The sequence below is a fragment of the Bison bison genome, unplaced genomic scaffold, assembly GCF_000754665.1.
Source record: "Bison bison bison isolate TAMUID 2011002044 unplaced genomic scaffold, Bison_UMD1.0 scf7180017864184, whole genome shotgun sequence".
NCBI lineage: Eukaryota > Metazoa > Chordata > Mammalia > Artiodactyla > Bovidae > Bison > Bison bison.
In genome coordinates this window covers 4168011-4185168 of record NW_011494756.1, presented here as the reverse complement: position 1 = coordinate 4185168, position 17158 = coordinate 4168011, and the positions used below count along the sequence as shown (strand labels likewise).

Below are 17158 nucleotides of genomic sequence, written 5' to 3'. Positions count from 1 at the left end.
GAAAGGGATTCAGGAGGGTGAGGAAGTGGATGGGAGGGGTGGGGGAGTCTGCAAGGCTTCAGGAGCTACACAGTCAGAAGAGCCTTGGTCCATGACACTCAGAAAACTTTTTCAAATATGCCCTTTGCTTTTAGAAAGAAAACTCAGAATACTTCTGTCCTTAGCAGTGGAACATCATGTTAAACTAGAAAATATCTTTATTTAGAGAGAACTGAAAGAATGCTATTGATGCCGCCTGGGCTGTCTGGCATTTTGCTAGAGCAGTGACATATTTTCCATGATTCAGATCAATTCATTAAGCATGGGCTGAGTGTAGGGTACAGGCTAAGGTCTCTGGCAGTTCCTAAGTTTAATAAGGTGAAGAAGACAAGGCACAGCCCTAGAGTGGTTTATACTATACCTGGGGCTAATTTTTGTCCTCCTGGGGACATCTGGAGATGTTTTGGGTTGTCATGACTTGGAAAGACCCTACAGGAAAGAGGTTGAAAAACTCTGCACTATCTTAAAGATACATGGGGAAAAAAATAAGAATAAACAGTGGTACGATTTTAGAAGTGTACACAAAATAAGGAAGTGCCTTGAAGATAGGACCCAGAAATTCCATCCACAGGAAGCCATGAAGGCTCTAAGAGTGAAGTCAGGCTTTCAGTGAACCTTGAAATATACTTAGGAGTCCATCGGGAGCAGGGGTGAGAGAGACCTCGTTAAGGGATTACATAAAGAAGAGAAAATAAGACTGTAGGCAGAAGCAGAGAGCCTCCAAACTGCATCATGTGAGAAGTAAGAAGTACCGGGAAATGATTCTGGGTGGGGTTGGCGGGGAGGCAAGATTGAATTATTACCAGCCCTAGAAGCCAGACTAAGAAGGCTGAATTCAGTTCTATAACTGATGGGGGACAATTGAAGAACTTCAAGCCAAAGAGTGACATAACCAACATTTTAAGTGAGATAAGTAACTCTTACATTCTGAAGTAAATTTAAAAGGATTAGAGTGGGGCCCACTTATTCTAGCCATTAGCATTCCACCAGGTCTTTCTCTCCATCTCTGTCTCTTTCTGTCTCTGTCTCTCTTTATCCCTTTGTCTCTGCCTCTGCCTCATTCTCTCTCCCTCTCTCACCTTTAATGATATATCTCCAAACCATCTATACTTTTACACTTTACCAGAATTGTTGGTTATCAACAAAGAAGTCTGGTCTAGAAGGAAAATAAAGTCAACAAGTGTCTAATCACCTGGGAAAATATGGAAGCACTGAGAGCTTAGAGATTTCTGTGAAGTCAAAAGAATAAAGTTTAACAGGAAAGAGACCATGAGAAAAATGATGAAGGACAGGAGGTTGTGGCTACAGAGTTGTTGTTGCTTAGTCGCTCAGTCATGTCTGACTCCTTGTGACCCCGTGAACTGCAGAATGCCAGGCTTCCCTGTCCACCATCTCCCAGATCTCGTTCAAACTCATGTCCAGTGAGTCGGTGATGCCACCCAACCATCTCATCCTCTGTCGTCCCCTTCTCCTCCTGCCCTCAATTTTTCCCAGCATCAGGGTCTTTTCCAATGAGTCACTTCTTCACATGAGGTGGCCAAAGTATTGGAGTTTCAGCTTCAATACCAGTCCTTCCAATGAACACCCAGGACTGATCTCCTTTAGGATGGACTGGTTGGATCTCCTTGCAGTCCAAGGGACTCTCAAGAGTCTTCTCCAACACCACAGTTAAAAGCATCAATTCTTTGGCATTCAGCTTTCCTTATAGTCCAACTCTCACATCCATACATGACTACTGGAAAAACCATAGCCTTGACTAGACGGACCTTTGTTGACAGAGTAATGTCTCTGCTTTTTAATATTCTGTCTAGGTTGGTCATAACTTCCCTTCCAAGCAAGCGTCTTTTAATTTCATGGCTGCAGTCACCCTCTGCAGTGATTTTGGAGCCCAAGAAAAGAGTCTCTCACTGTTTCCATTGTTTCCACATCTATTTGCCATGAAGTGATGGGACTGGATTTCACGATCTTAGCTTTTTGAATGTTAAGTTTTAGGACAGCTTTTTCACTCTCCTCTTTCACCTTCATCAAGAGGCTCTTCAGTTCCTCTTCACCCTCTGCCATAAGGGTGGAGTCATCAGCTACAGAATATTAGAATTTAACAGTTTGTATGTAGAGCAGATACAGGCAATACAAGGTGCCTAAGATGTTGATGAATGAAGCATAAGGCAGTAGCCACTGGGTTTGAAGAGAGCAATGAGTCATTGGATTGGGGAGTTCACTGGCTTACTCTTGTGACCATCAGAGATGCTTGAGATGATGACAGGGCTTGAGGTAAAGTTGAAGAATTTGAAGCAGGTGTCACATGTATCCATAAGCCTGATGGAATGGTTGGAAGACCACAGAGATGAGATGGGTAGAAGGCATCCAGCAGCTTCACCTGCATAACAAGAAGGGATTTTACAACATATCAGGGGAGTAACTCTCTGGAAATAGCAACAGGGAGCCAAGAATACCAACTTAGTACTTGATGAATAGTACTCAAGAGAACCACATGAAAAGCACCATCCTTAAGGGAGTGCCAGAAATCAAGAAGTTATTTGGTGAAAAAAACAAAGAAGTTTGGACATTTATTTAGCATGGAATGGAGGGTCTAGAGATCACAGCTAAACTCCTTGAGAAAAGGAGCTGTATCTTATTCACATGCATCTCCCTATTGCCTGTAGTATGACACAAAGTAAGTGCTCAATAAATAAATGAACTAATTCCACATGGTAATAATATAGTCATGCTCAAAATTATCCAAGCGAGAAGTATGTAAACTGAGAACTTTGAGATATTCAAGCTGGATTTATAAAAGGCAGAGGAACCAGAGATCAAATTGCCAACATCCGTTGGATCATAGAAAAAGCAAAAGAGTTCCAGAAAAGCATCTACTTCTGCTTTATTTACTACACCAAAGCCTTTGACTGTGTGGATCACAACAAACTGTGGAAAATTCTTCAAGAGATGGGAATACAAGACTACCTTACCTGCCTCCTGAGAACTCTGTATGCAAGTCAGAAAACAACAGTTAGAACTGGACATGGAACAACAGACTGGTTCCAAATCAGGAAAGGAGTATGTCTAGGTTGTATATTGTCATCCTGCTTATTTAACTTATATGCAGAGTACATCATGTGAAATGCCAAGCTGGATGAAGCACAAGCTGGAATCAAGATTGCCAGGAGAAATATCAGTAACCTCAGATATGCTGATAACACCACCCTTATGGCAGAAAGTGAAGAGGAACTAAAGAGCCTCTTGATGAAAGTGAAAGAGGAGAGTGAAAAACCTGGCTTGAAACTTAACATTCTAAAAACTAAGATCATGGAATCCAGTCCCATCACTTCACAGAAAATAGATGGGGAAACAATGGAAAAAGTGAGAAACTTTATTTTCTTCGGCTCCAAAATCACTGCAGATGCTGACTGCAGCCAGGAAACTAAAAGACCCTTGCTCCTTGGGAAGAAAAGCTATGACCAACCATAGACAGCATATTCAAAAGCAGAAATATTACTGACAAAGGTCTGTCTAGTCAAGGCTATGGTTTTTCCAGTAGTCATGTATGGATGTGAGAGTCAGACCATAAAGAAAGCTGAGCACCAAAGAATTGATGCTTTTGAACTGTGGTGTTGGAGAAGACTCTTGAGAGTCCCTTGAACTGCAAAGAGATCCCACCAATCCATCCTAAAGGAAGTTAGTCCTGAATATTCATTGGAAGGACTGATGTTGAAGCTGAAGCTCCAATACTTTGGCCACCTGATGTGAAGAACGTATTCATTGGAAAAGACCCTGATGCCGGGAAAGATTGAAGGTGGGAGGAGAAGGGGATGAGATGGTTGGATGGCATTACTGACTCGATGGACATGAGTTTGAGCAAGCTCTGGGAGTTGGTGATGGTCATGGAAGCCTGGCTTTCTGCCATCCTTGGGGTTTCAAAGAGTTGGACACCACTGAGCGACTGAACTGAGCTGAATAATATAATCACATTTAGTTAACAATGAATTCATAGGGAAATACTGGGAATGGAAATATATTATTCTTGAAAATTAGCTCAATATCTTTTATAATATGGCAGATTTTGCGGAAAGATGCAGTATGTCTATGGTTTAGACTTTAGCTGACTCTCTGGAATACATATTTTTTCTCTTATAGAGTCAACTTCCAGAACCATTTACTACTTGACTGTTTCTAAGAGGTGGCAATCACTTTTATCCAAACGATGTTTGAAAATAAGTATTCTGGTAGGCAAGGTTTTGGGTGTTTTGTGTGTGTTTTGTTTTTTGTTGGTTTCTTCTCTTTCAGTATTATAAATTTGATAATTCAGGTTTGCCTGGTTGCACAAGAAAAGTGTTTTGGCATTATTATCTCAATGGAGAAATTCAAATGCCTCTAATAATGGATTATGGTAGGTAGGTGATCTGATTAATAGTGTCAAGTTAATCTGAAAAGTCATAAACTATTTAGCTGAATTTATCCAGGTCATATGAAAAATGGAAAGAAAAAGTTCTTGAATGATACATTCCAGGATTTTAAACATCAAAATTTTCTAGAAGGTTAAAATTATGTATCAGTTAGGATCCTTTTCACTTTGAGTAAGCAGTAAATTCAAATTAAAGTGACTTCAATGTCTTACTGTCTCATGTGAGAAGGAGGAGGTAAGCTGTGCTTGACTGATGGATTCCACATCTCAGGGATGTCACAGTGGATCTGGGTTCCTTCTGTACCACCTTCTATCACAAGTCAGGAAATTCCTTTAGTATCACAGAAGGACTGTAGCAGCTCTAGGCATAATATATATTCATTTATTCAACAGGGCTTCCCTGGTGGCTCAGCTGGTAGAGAATCTGCCTGCAATGCAGGAGACTCAGGTTCAGTCCTAGGTTGGGAAGATCTCCTGCAGAACGGAATGGCTACCCACTCTAGTATTCATCCCTGGAGATTTCCATAGGCAGAGGAGCCTGGCAGGCTACAATCCATGGGGTCGCAAAGAGTTGGACACAACTGAGCAACATTCAACAGTAATTTATCTAGTGAACATTATGTGCTGATGTTCTAAGTAGCGGGGATACAATGGGACTATGTGGACTCAATGGAATAAGTAGGCCATAGGTTGAGATAGATGTTCTCCTATATTATCAGATAAGATTTTCTGTTTTTTTCAAGGTAACATTCCAACGGAAACTGAGACAAAAAAGAAGTGGGGATAATAGAATAAATATTGATTTCAAGTAATTAAATAGTAAAGAACAACGAAGCCAGGCTTGGTACTAGAGGCCATTGGAGGGCCTATTTTATAAATGATTGTCCAGGGGATTTCTTTGGCTACCATGGAAGACTTGAATGAAGGCAGGGAGTGTGCATGGGAACTTCTTAGGGAAGGGATTCCAAGCAAGCACAAAACCCCTAGTGTTGTGGTGTGGTTGATATGTTTGAGAAACAGCAGGGAGGCCCGTGTGGCTGAAAAGTAGTGAGCAGGGAGGGGATTTATAGGACCTGAGATTGCCAAGGTAGGCAAATGTCAGATCCTAAGGGCTCTACAGGCCATGGTCCCAGGTGGTGCAGTGGTTAAGAATGACCTGCCAATGCAGGAGTTGCAGGAAAGGAGAATTCAGTCCGTGTGTTGAAAGATCCCCTGGAGAAGGAAATGGCAACCCATTCCAGTATTCTTGCCTGGGAAATCCCATGGACAAGACCCTGGTGGGTTACATTCCATGGGGCCACGAAGAGTCAGACACAACTGAGCATGCACATACACACAGAATCTTGAATTTTATCATAAGATAAATTTGGGGAGAGTTTTAAGCAGTTAGGTGACATGATATATGTTTGTAAAGGATAGAGTCTTCCCACTTCATGGAGAATTGACTATAAAGGGGTGAGAGGAGAAATGGGGCTTATAGGCTATTGAAAGCAGTCCAGGTAAGAGGCGACTGGGTTTTGGTGGTGGAGAGAAGGAGAAGTGGTCAGATTCAGGATATAATCATATATATTCAGGATATAATCAGATATATTTCCTCCACTGTTCCTTTTTATGTTTGAGGAAAGGTTTTTGAGAAACTTCCCAGCTTATCTCTTCCTACTCCTCATCTGTTTGAACGGTATCTTCTACCCAGATCTAAACCAATTTCCTGGCAACTGGGATGGAACTACAGTGTATAGATCAGATGGATAAAAATGTCCTCTGTGTTACAGAGGGGTCCGGACTCACCTGGAGGACTGGGCCACCTGGAGGAGGGAGAATGAAGAATCTGTGGAGTTCAGTGTGAAATAAAAACGCGAGGCCCTTTGTTGAAAACTGGAGAATTTCAAGCTGGACCACATGACACCAGAACATTAAACCAAGTAAGTACAGGGCCCTTCTAGATATGGGGGCCTTGTGACCCTGCCCATGAAGCTAGCCCTGGCTGTTAGCAAAGCAGTGACTTTGGGTGAACAACTAACGTTTTTGTCTCACATCGAAATTGTTTTTTGGGAGTAATTGATCAATACACAATCTTGGCGGCAACATCAAGGCTTTCTTTCAGGTCATTGAGTTCTTGGTTATTGTCCTACTGGCCAGAAGAAGAAATTAATACCTGCTTGATATATCATCCAGCATTGAATTGCTTCTATTTGTATTCCCTTTTCACTGTCATATTGAGGAGAATCCCTTGTCCATAATCTCAGGAACAGTGAACTCATGTTCTACTCCATTTCCTAACTTAATTCTAACTCCAACCCCTCGACCCTTTTGAAGTCTTGCCCCCCTCCTTAGAATCCATATGTGCTATTGTTTCTCTTTCCCTCCGCCTTGGGATTTCTAGCTATCTTTTTGTTTGTGTTTGTTTTGGCTGAGTGGCCTTTCTAGTCAAGGCAAGCAAGCTGTTGCCCCAAGGCATGTGAGATCTTAGTTCCTTGACCAGGGATCAATCCTGTGTTTCCTGCATTGGAAGGTAGATTCTTTTTTTTTTTTTCTTTTTGCTGAGATGACTTTATATCTTTATTTTAAAAAGAAAAAAAAAACACTTAAATTTTACTTCACATGACACAGAAGAATTAATTTGAGATGGGTTAGGTGGCTCCGAAGGTAAAGAATCTGCTTGTAACGCAAGAGAGTTCAATCCCTGGGTGGGGAAAATTGGAGAAGGGAGCGGCTACCCACTCCAGTATTCTTGCCTGGAGAATTCCATGGACAGAAGAGCCTGGTGGGCTGTAGTACATGGGGTCCCAAAGGAGTTGGACATGACTAAGCAACTAATACTCTCTTAGAGACCAAACCATAAGTCAAAACCATAAAGTTTATAGAAGAAGCATAGAATATATTTGTAAACTGAGTGTAGGCAAACATTTCTTAGGACACAAAAAATATAGCCATAAACTAAAACTTGATAAAGTAGACTTCATCAAAATTAAAACTATTTACACCTCTATAACATGGGTGAAAACATCTAAGAGATATTTCACAAGATATAATCAAATTGGCTGTTTAGCACATAAATAGTTGCTCAATAGAAGGGGATAACAGAGGATGAGGTGGTTGGATGGCATCACCAACTTAATGGACATGAGCTTGAGCAAATTCCAGGAGATGGTGAAGGACAGGGAAGCCTGGTGTGCTGCAGTCCATGGGGTTGCAAAGAGTAAGACACAACTGAGTGACTGACAACAACAGTGCTGCCACTGCTGCTAAGTCGCTTCAGTCGTGTCCGACTCTGTGCGACCCCATAGACGGCAGCCCACCGGGCCCCACCGTCCCTGGGATTCTCCAGGCAAGAACACTGGAGTGGGTTGCCATTTCCTTCTCCAATGCATGAAAGTGAAAAGTGAAAGTGAAGTCACCCAGTCGTGTTCGACTCTTAGCGACCCCATGGACTGCAGCCTACCAGGCTCCTCCATCCATGGGATTTTCCAGGCAAGAGTACTGGAGTGGGGTGCCATTGCCTTCTCTGCTAAGTCGCTTCAGTAGTGTCCAACTCTGTGTGACTCCATAGACAGCAGCCCACCAGGCTCCCCCATCCCTGGGATTTTCCAGGCAAGAACACTGGAGTGGATTGCCATTTCCTTCTCCAATGCGTGGAAGTGAAAAGTGAAAGTGAAGTCGCTCAGTCATGTCCAACTTTTTTCGACCCCATGGACTGCAGCCCACCAGGCTCCTCCATCCATGGGATTTTCCAGGCAAGAGTACTGGAGTGGGGTGTCACCTTCTCCGGACAACAACAGTAGAATTAGTCATTAACAAAATGCAGATTGTTAAAATACAATGAGATAATACTACATACTCACGAGAGTTACTATTAAACTTTTTAATAATTAAAAGATTGAAAATACCAAATAGTGAGGCTATAGAGCAAATGGACCTCATATATTTGTAAAATGATAAATCCCTTTAAATTATTTGGCAATTTCTTATAAAATTAAATATATACAAGGATTATGCAAGGATATTCAATAGCTACTTGTTGAGAGTTTACCTAAAGACAGCAGATTCTTAACTACTAGACCACCAGAGAAGTCTTAGCCCTGTTTTGACATGGTTTGTGAGATCTTGCAGGATATTTACCTTTAAGGATGGACATAGGCCCCCTGGCATTGTGACCAAGGGTTCCTGCAAGGCACAGACCTCTTTCCAGATAATTTTGATTTGTGTGTGTGTTTTATTTTTTTAACTTGGTCACCCCATTAGTAGGATATCATGGCTTCCCCGGTGGCTCAGATGGTAAAGAATCTGCCTGCAATGCAGGAGACCTGGGTTCGGGAAGATCCCCTGAGGAAGGGAATGGCAATCCACTCCGGTACTCTTGCCTGGGAAATCCCATGAACAGAAGAGCCTGGCAGGCTATAGTTCATGGGGTCACAAAGTGTCAGACACGACTAAGCGACTAACACTTTCATTTTCCTGGAAGTACGCAATACTTGCCACCTCAGAGGAATTCTTGACACTTGTCACTGAATGTATTACTTTAGAGCTTCCCAGAATTTTAACTATATGGTCATCACTTGTGGGATTTCACCATGATGGGGACAAGGAAAGAAGGGAGAAAATATCTCTGAAGGGTCAATATTGCTGCTTTAGAATAAGCAAATTGTTTTCCAGGGGGGAAAAAGTATATAACTACCAGCCAGTATGTAGAACAAAAGAAATTGCACTTTGCTTTTTTTTTTTTAAGATTTTTTTTGTTTTCATTTGAACCATTTTTAAAAGGTCTGTAACTGAATTTGTTACAGTATTGCTTCTGTTTTACATTTTTGGGGGGTTTTTTGGCCACAAGGCACATGGAATCTTACCTCCCCCACCAGGAATTGAACCTGCATCCCCTGCACTGGAAGGCAAAGTTTTAACCACTGGACCACCAAGGAAGTCCCAAGAAATTGCATTTTAAATAGGCAAAATTTGGTTTTTGGGAGGAAAGAATGTCTTCCCTTTTAGCAGATGAATTTTTTATATATCTTGAAGGAGAGAACAACCAACTGCTCTGATGATTTAGATATTCACCAGTCAGAATAATTTGGATGTCACTCCCTGAAATCAGCAGTCTTTGATTTTTCTTCTCCCTTGGGTTAGAGTTCCAAGTGAAGGCTGTGGGTTCCCAGGACACTGTTCTTTTAGAATAAGGACAAGCCGGTAGCTGCCAAGTCAGGGAGACCTCATTCTTGAGGTTTCCAATTGCTAGTGAAATTCAGTATTCTATGTGATCATTATTGTGATCACTGAGGAATGAAAATTATCTCAATATGTTCAAAGATATCTGGCAGCTTGTTTTTTCCTGTAATTATTATCATTGGCGAATCAGAAAACAAAATATTTATAGAATCATATCTGTATTTCATTATTTAAAATGTTTTTAATTTAAATTTATTTATTTTTTTAATGAACTCTTTAAATTTTCTTCAGCAAATCAATGATGCCCACCCAACCACTTTTGCTTGGGTTAATTCTTTGCTTGGTCCTGAGTGTAAACCTCTAGTCTCAGCTGTCACTTATGACAGATTAGAGCTTCCAGGCTCACAAACACAGATCTTGCAGGTCACATGTCCCAGAGATGGAGAATGTGATTTCTCCCAAGGGCCTGCTCTGCAGACCCATTATATCATCTCACACTCTGAGTGAGTCTCCCCTTCCCAGACTTCCTGAGCACCCTTTGACTGTACAGCGTCTTTGTCTCTGACCTCTGAACAGGGTCAGTGTGGTAATAGCAGAGAGAAAGCTTTCAGGAATGAACAAATGCTCAGAGAAATCAGGTAGCAGACTGTGTCCGGCATGGTGATCATTTCTGACAATGCTGATAGAGGAACTTCCGCTGCAGCCCATTGATTTCAGTGTCAGGCAGATGAAAAGGAACATATTGATGAGCCTTTGTCGTTGCTTTGCCGAAGGTGTCTTGTCAGATAAAAGACCAATAGAGGAAACCAACTTACGACAGGCCATCACATCAATTTTCTTGGTGCTGAAGGCAAGGGAATGAGCTATGATATTTAAACTAATCGATGCCTGTAAAGACACTCTTAAACTCTTACAATAAATTGTTTTGATTTGTTTAAAAAAAAAAAAAGAGTGGTCTGCAAAAAGGATAAAGGAAAACGGGCCACAGACGTTGAAATAAGAGATTTCTACTCACAATGACAATGAAATTACACATGTAAAAACATTTTTTAATGTTTGCCCATATTGTGAGGCTTCCTTGATGGCTCGGTGGGTAAAGAATCCGTGTGCGATGCAGGAGAGAACAGAAGATGTTGTTTCGATCCTTGGGTGGAGAAGACCCCCTGGAGGAGGAAATGGCAACCCACTCCAGTATTCTTCCCTGGAGAATTCCATGGACAGAGCAGCCTGGCAGGCTGCAATCTAGAGGGTCTCGAAGAGTCAGACATGACTGAATGACTAAGTACACACATGGGCTTATAGTATAGCACGATAGTGTAAAATACTTTGTAGAATCTTTTTTAACTTCCCAGTATTGGCTCTTAGAACTCACAACTGAGAGCAAAGGCCACTCTTCTGCATTCTGAAGTTAGAGATGATAACTTCAGGCTGGGGTGCCAATCATCTTTCTAAAAGGCTTGTTGAAAGATACCATTTCAGCAGTGTGTGTGTGCTAAGTCACTTCAGTCATGTCTGACTCTTTGTGACTCCATGGACTGTAGCCTTCCAGGCTCCTCTGTCCATGAAATTCTCCAGGCAAGAATACTGGAGTGGGTTGCTTTTCCTCCTCCAGGGGATCTTCCTGACCCAGGAATCGAACCCATGTCTCTCGAGTCTCCCGCCTGCGGGAGATTCTAGGCAGGTGGATTCTTTACCACCGAGTCACCTGCAAAGCCCTTTCAGTGGAATCAGAGGTCAACACTGTTTCTAACTTCTCTCATCCCACTCTCTACTCATGTTGTCTTTGTGTATGTTTAGAAAACTGGAAAAGGGCCAGGAGATGACTTTCAGAGGCCCTGTGATTTCCCTAAAGGAAAGAAGAAGCCACTTGCTGGTTTCTCCTCTGAAACCAAAGGGAGTGGGAGCGAAGATACTTCTTCACAATGTTTGCAGGTGTCAGTGAGAAATAGACACTGTGCCCCGTGTGATGTCTCCTAAGTAACAAGGCTTGCTGGCTTGCTGTGGTGTTTGTGGGCTGGTGTACTGGAGAAGGAAATGGCAACCCACTCCAGTATTCTTGCCTGGAGAATCCCAGGACGGAGGAGCCTGGTGGGCTGTCGTCTATGGGATTGTGCAGAGTCAGACACGACTGAAGCAACTTAGCAGCAGCAGCAGCTGTACTGAGAAAACATGGTAGAATTATAAAGCTGGATGAAGAAGGATGAATTAGTTCTCTTATTTCAGGGTTCCCATGAATGGGCTGGGAAAGGAAGCAGAGTAGAGAGGAGCTGGGCAGGGATGACCATGAACTTGCTGGGGGTCACTGCAGGCTGGGATGTGATATGGTGGCCAGGTGAGGCTCAACTTTTAAAGATGTGTTTAGATTTCTCAAAAACTTGAGATCTCAAATAGTCTATCTTGTTATTTTCTTTAGTGAATTTTTTGGAGTTAAGGCCAATGCTAGCAGGGTCTTGGGGAGAAGGCAATGGCACCCCACTCTAATACTCCTGCCTGGAAAATCCCATGGACAGAGGAGCCTGGTAGGCTGCAGTCCATGGGGTTGCAAAGAGTCGGACATGACTGAGTGACTTCACTTTCACTTTTCACTTTCATGCATTGGAGAAGGAAATGATGACCCACTCCAGTGTTCTTGCCTGGAGAATCCCAGGGACGGGGGAGCCTGGTGGGTGGCCATCTATGGGGTCACACAGAGTCGGACATGACTGAAGCAACTTAGCAGCAGCAGCAGCAGCAGCAGGGTCTTGAGACATCTTCCTACCCACTTCTACTTCAATGATCACAACTTGATTAGTGAAACTGTCTACAGGAAAGCAATAGGAAGGGACTTCCTTCATGGTCCAGTGATTACGAATTCACCTTGCAATGCAGCGCATGCAAGTTTGATCCCTGGTTGGGGAACTGGGATCCCGTGTGCCACTGAGCAGCTAAGCCCATGCACAGCAACTAGAGAGTCTGTGCACCGCAAGAAAATATCCCACTAGATGCAACTAAGATCCAATGCAGCCAAATAAATAAATGTTAGAAAAGCAACAGAAAGTTTTGCACTTCTGAAATATAGCCGCTCACATAAAAGAAAGAGTAGTTTGGTCTAACAAAAAAAAAGGACAGCCTATTTGCCAGGCACAGGGATGTCAGGAGACAGATGTACCTCCCTCTTCCCTGTGCTAACCCCAGAGGAAAAGTACACTGAGGCAGGGGCACTGCAAGCCACTGGAGACAAAGGCTGAGCAGACTTCGCGGACCTGAGGGGGAGAGCCTCCATTCTAATCAGAGACTGGGCTGGACCACATGTGAGCCACTGAGGATGACAGCAACGCCACGAGACTGCGTGAGATTGTCAGGGGGAAGGGAGTTGGCCGACCACTGATAGAAATGACCTGGAAACGAAAATTTCCCTTCTTCAAACTCAGGGACTTCAGACCTCAAATGAATGATTAGGTTATCTTCTTTAGTGAATGTTTAAGCTGAGTAACTGCAGGCTTATTTTTAACATGACAAGGAGATTTCATGTGCATCCTCCACAAGGAAACCATCCTAGATTCACGATGGCAGCAGTGTAAATTCACGGCTTGATGTAGGGAGGACTGGGGTGTCCTAGCTCAGGGTCAGCCTGCTTCTGCTGAACTCACATCTGACTGCTGACCCAAGAGAACTCGGGACAAGGTGGACAAAGTGGCTCAGGCTGCTAACTGCAGATCTGTGAATGAAATAGTTTATTTGTGTTTATGCCCAAAACTTGAAGGGTAGTTTGTGATGCAGGTAAAGCTATCGGATACATTATTATTTTTAAAAATTTATTATTTATTCATGTATTTTTGGCTTCACTGGGCTTCTCTTATTGCCTGCCATTTGGGATCTGAGTTCACCTGAACAGAGATCAAACCTGTGTCCCCTGCATTGGCAAGCAGATTTTTAATCACTGGACTGCCAGAGAAGCCCGATACATTATTATTTGATGTTTGAAAATCATAAAGCACCTGTAAAATAAAAGCATCCCATTGTCCTATCTCCCTAAAATAGCTCAGCACTTGGCCTAAAACTCCAGTTGGAGATGCTCCTCTTACAGTTTCTGAGATGACATAGATATTCTGACCAAACGACACTTTTCCCAGCATGCATGCCCAGACAGTGTGTGTGTGCATGCATGCATTCTCAGTTGTGTCTGGCTCTTGGAGACCCCCTTGAAGCTGTAGTCTGCCAGACTTCTCTGTCCGTGGGGTTTCCCATGTAAGAATACCAGAGCTGGTTGCCATTTCCTCCTCCAGGGGATCTTCCTGACTCAGGGATTGAACCCATGTCTCCTGTATCTCCTGCATTGGCAGGTGGATTCTTTACCACTGCGCCCCCTGGGAAGCCTCAGACATTCAGGATTCCTTTTTAAGACACTGGTGTCATCGAGCAATTGCTTGTGTTGGGTACCTTCCACACCAGTGCTTCAACTTCATGGGGATTTCATCCAGTTTTCACCACTTAGCCATGTCCTTGGTCAGATCTGAGGCTTGGTTTGCTCAAAGTAGCGCTTATGGTAGTTATGGTAGTCTGAATTGGCAGAAGCAGAGAACACCTTGACTCACCTTGGTGGCCACTGACATTAAATTCACCCTGAAAAATGTCCTCTGTGATTCTTTCCAATCTCATTTTATGGGGAAAAATATAAATTGTTTCTTGTTTTAAAGGATCATCAATTTCCTATTCCCCCACTCCCACCATGAGATGCTTTTATGTTTCAAAACTCTTTTCTCCAACTGGCCAGTTCCTTACTGGCAGGTCATCAACTCAGGCCAAGATAAGAGATCCGCTTGGCTTGATCCAGGAAAGGACTATAGACCCAGGCAGGAGTCAGGAGATTCCTTTTCCTCTTGGCTCCATCACTGCTTTGTGGGGCTCTAGAACAAATCACTTTAGTCCACTGTGCTGTATTTCCCCCAGCATTAAAGTGAGTAAAGTGTACCTTAACTGGCTTAGGGTGTGGTAATGAGGATGATACAGACAGAAACCATCTGCCCCCAGACAGACAGGACAGAGGGTGTGGGCGCATGAACTTGTGGGGTAGGTGGAGCTCCAGGCATCCTGTGGATCCAGGAGGAACAGGAGTGAACGCACACACAGAAAATCAGCTATTGTCACATCTTGTCTCCTTCCTCTCTCTTTTCTTCCCACTCAAAACAACACCGTAGTAGGTTGCACTAAATAGAAATCGCATTCATAGATGGCCAACCTGGGACCTTGAATATAAAGGTACCAATTTCAACAAGCAAACAAAAGCATTCAACAGCTGAGGAAACAAATTGACAAAGTAAACATAAATACACTGCATAATTATCTTTATCAGGACAATATAATATTCTCATTAGGGTATTTACAAAACAAAAATAATTTCTGTTAAATAATTAGCAATATGAAAAATAAAATTGGGATTGTAAAAATCAATAAATCCTAAAGAGTGAATATTTATATGTATAGTTCCACTCAGGTCAAATGAAATGAATAAAATATGCAACCTAAGCACATCAAAGTTCAGAGAGAAAGTGACGCTGAACTCCAGATTCTAAACATGGCCAAACTACAGTGAATTGATAGGGTAGAAATGAAATAAAAGGGCTATAAGAATGCACAAATAAAAAGAATAGGATTGAGGTCATTAGAGGCCCATAGACTAACACATATTTGAAAGACTGAGAGCAGGCAGGGCAGTTGTTGGTGCAGCAGGGCAGAGAAAGCCAGAGCCTAGAGCATGGACAGAGATTTATCCTCCAAGGGAGTTGCTTGTTCCAAATCTAAGGTGCCCAAACATTAATGCCAGAGGGCATCATGGTTGCCAAAACACAGATTGCTAGACCCCCATCCCACCGTTTCTGACTCAGTGGGTCTGAGATAGAACCTGATAATTTGCATTCCTGAGAAGTTCTCAAGTGGTGCTGCTGTTGCAGGTATGAGAACCATGTTGGGGAACTCTGGATAATAGTCTTGGGTAGTTTTAGGACGTTGAATCATCAGGTGTAATAGAGGGCAAGCCTGAGATAAAGGCCAGAAAACAGGGTGCTTAGCAAAAGTCTGTGTACAGAGCAGTTAATTGTCCGATCAGCTCTTCAAGCATATTCAGAATGCTAAATAATCAGGAATTGCCTCAAACAAGAAATCCAGATTTTTTTGACTGAAGCGCGAGTGAAAAGGCCTGGTGGTAACTAGTCTGTATTGTTTGATTTTCCTACAGTGATAATGTATACACACAGTGTTAGTCACTCAGTCGTGTCTGACTCTTTGCAACCCATGGACTGTAGCCCCCCAGGATCCTCTGTCCATGGGATTCTCCAGGCAGGAATACTGGAGTGGGTTGCCGTGCCTGCCTCCAGGGGATCTTCCCAACCCAGGGACTGAACCCGGGACTCCCACATTACAGGCAGATTCTTTACCATCTGAGCCACCTGGGGAAACCCCATATTCATGTAGGATTTGTGCAATTAAAAACCAGGTCCGCATACTATACAGGGGTGGGATTTTACCCCAGTCTCCATCTTTATCCTGAAAGATCAAGGAATATGCTAAAAGAGACTTGGTCCTTGAGAAAGAGGTTTTCACAAAATATGCTTTTTTGGTATCTCTAGAGAAACTGAAAAAGGAAAAGAAGACATCTTCACCCACATATGGAAGGGTTCATTTCTCAGTTCTGTCAAGAATCAGATTAGAGCATGTACATACACGAATGATGAACCTCTTAATATCTGTTTATAATGAAAACTTCTGCTAGTGAGGACTTGGGTAATTTAACTGCTCTATTTATAACTGTTTGTAATGTGTCTCAGAGCCCAGATTTTCTCACTAAAGTTGCATTATTTAGGGCTAGACAAGAAAGCTACAATTCATGAGACAATAATCATTTTCTCACTAAAAAATGAATGAGCACTAGTATACATGAATGTGGGCTTATTATTTTAAACAGCTCAAGTCAAATCGTCACATCTTCAAATGATATTTTTGCTTCTAAAAATCCTCAGAGTTAACAAATGTTACTTTAAAAATGTAATTATCCAAATTCTGATCCACTCTAAACTGTATCCATCTTTCCTTGTGTGAATTTTAGTTTTTAGTAGGAGTGTCAATGGAAACCAAATGTATATTTTCAAATAGGTTCTAGGAAAAGAATTTTGCCTCTCTGTCGTATGGAACCCTACTAGACCATGTTCACTGGTACCCAGGCTGACATCCAACAGAGCTATTTTCCTTCCATGGGAGGCACCTTGCAAAGCAACTCTTTCCAAGAATTTGTGACGGAATCAGTTTGCACCCCAGATGTTTATGCTTTTCCCATATAACTTCATTCTGTTAGCCCATCATCAGCAGTGTAATGAAAAATGGATGCCAAAATACCATGTTGCCAAAATATCATAATTGACATAGCAAAAGTCTAGTCTTTGCTGCCTCACTTGGCTGGATGACTCCAAAGAGTCAAAGGCTATTGGTGATCTGAGTTGGTATGCGCTCTAAGGAGGGAAGAAGGGTCCTTAGGAGATGAATGCTTTGACAGAGTACAGAAGACAGAAAATGAAATAGCCTGTT

General features: G+C 42.5%; 1 long non-coding RNA gene across 2 annotated transcripts in view; it reads left to right on the top strand.

The window, feature by feature from the left end:
* The window catches only part of LOC104991266, a 165742-nt gene that overhangs the window by 106419 nt on the left and 42165 nt on the right, over positions 1–17158 (top strand). For both annotated transcript variants that reach the window (XR_825591.1, XR_825592.1), the window contains exon 3: positions 6214–6363. This is a non-coding gene — a long non-coding RNA (uncharacterized LOC104991266). The remainder of the gene's footprint in view (positions 1–6213; positions 6364–17158) is intronic.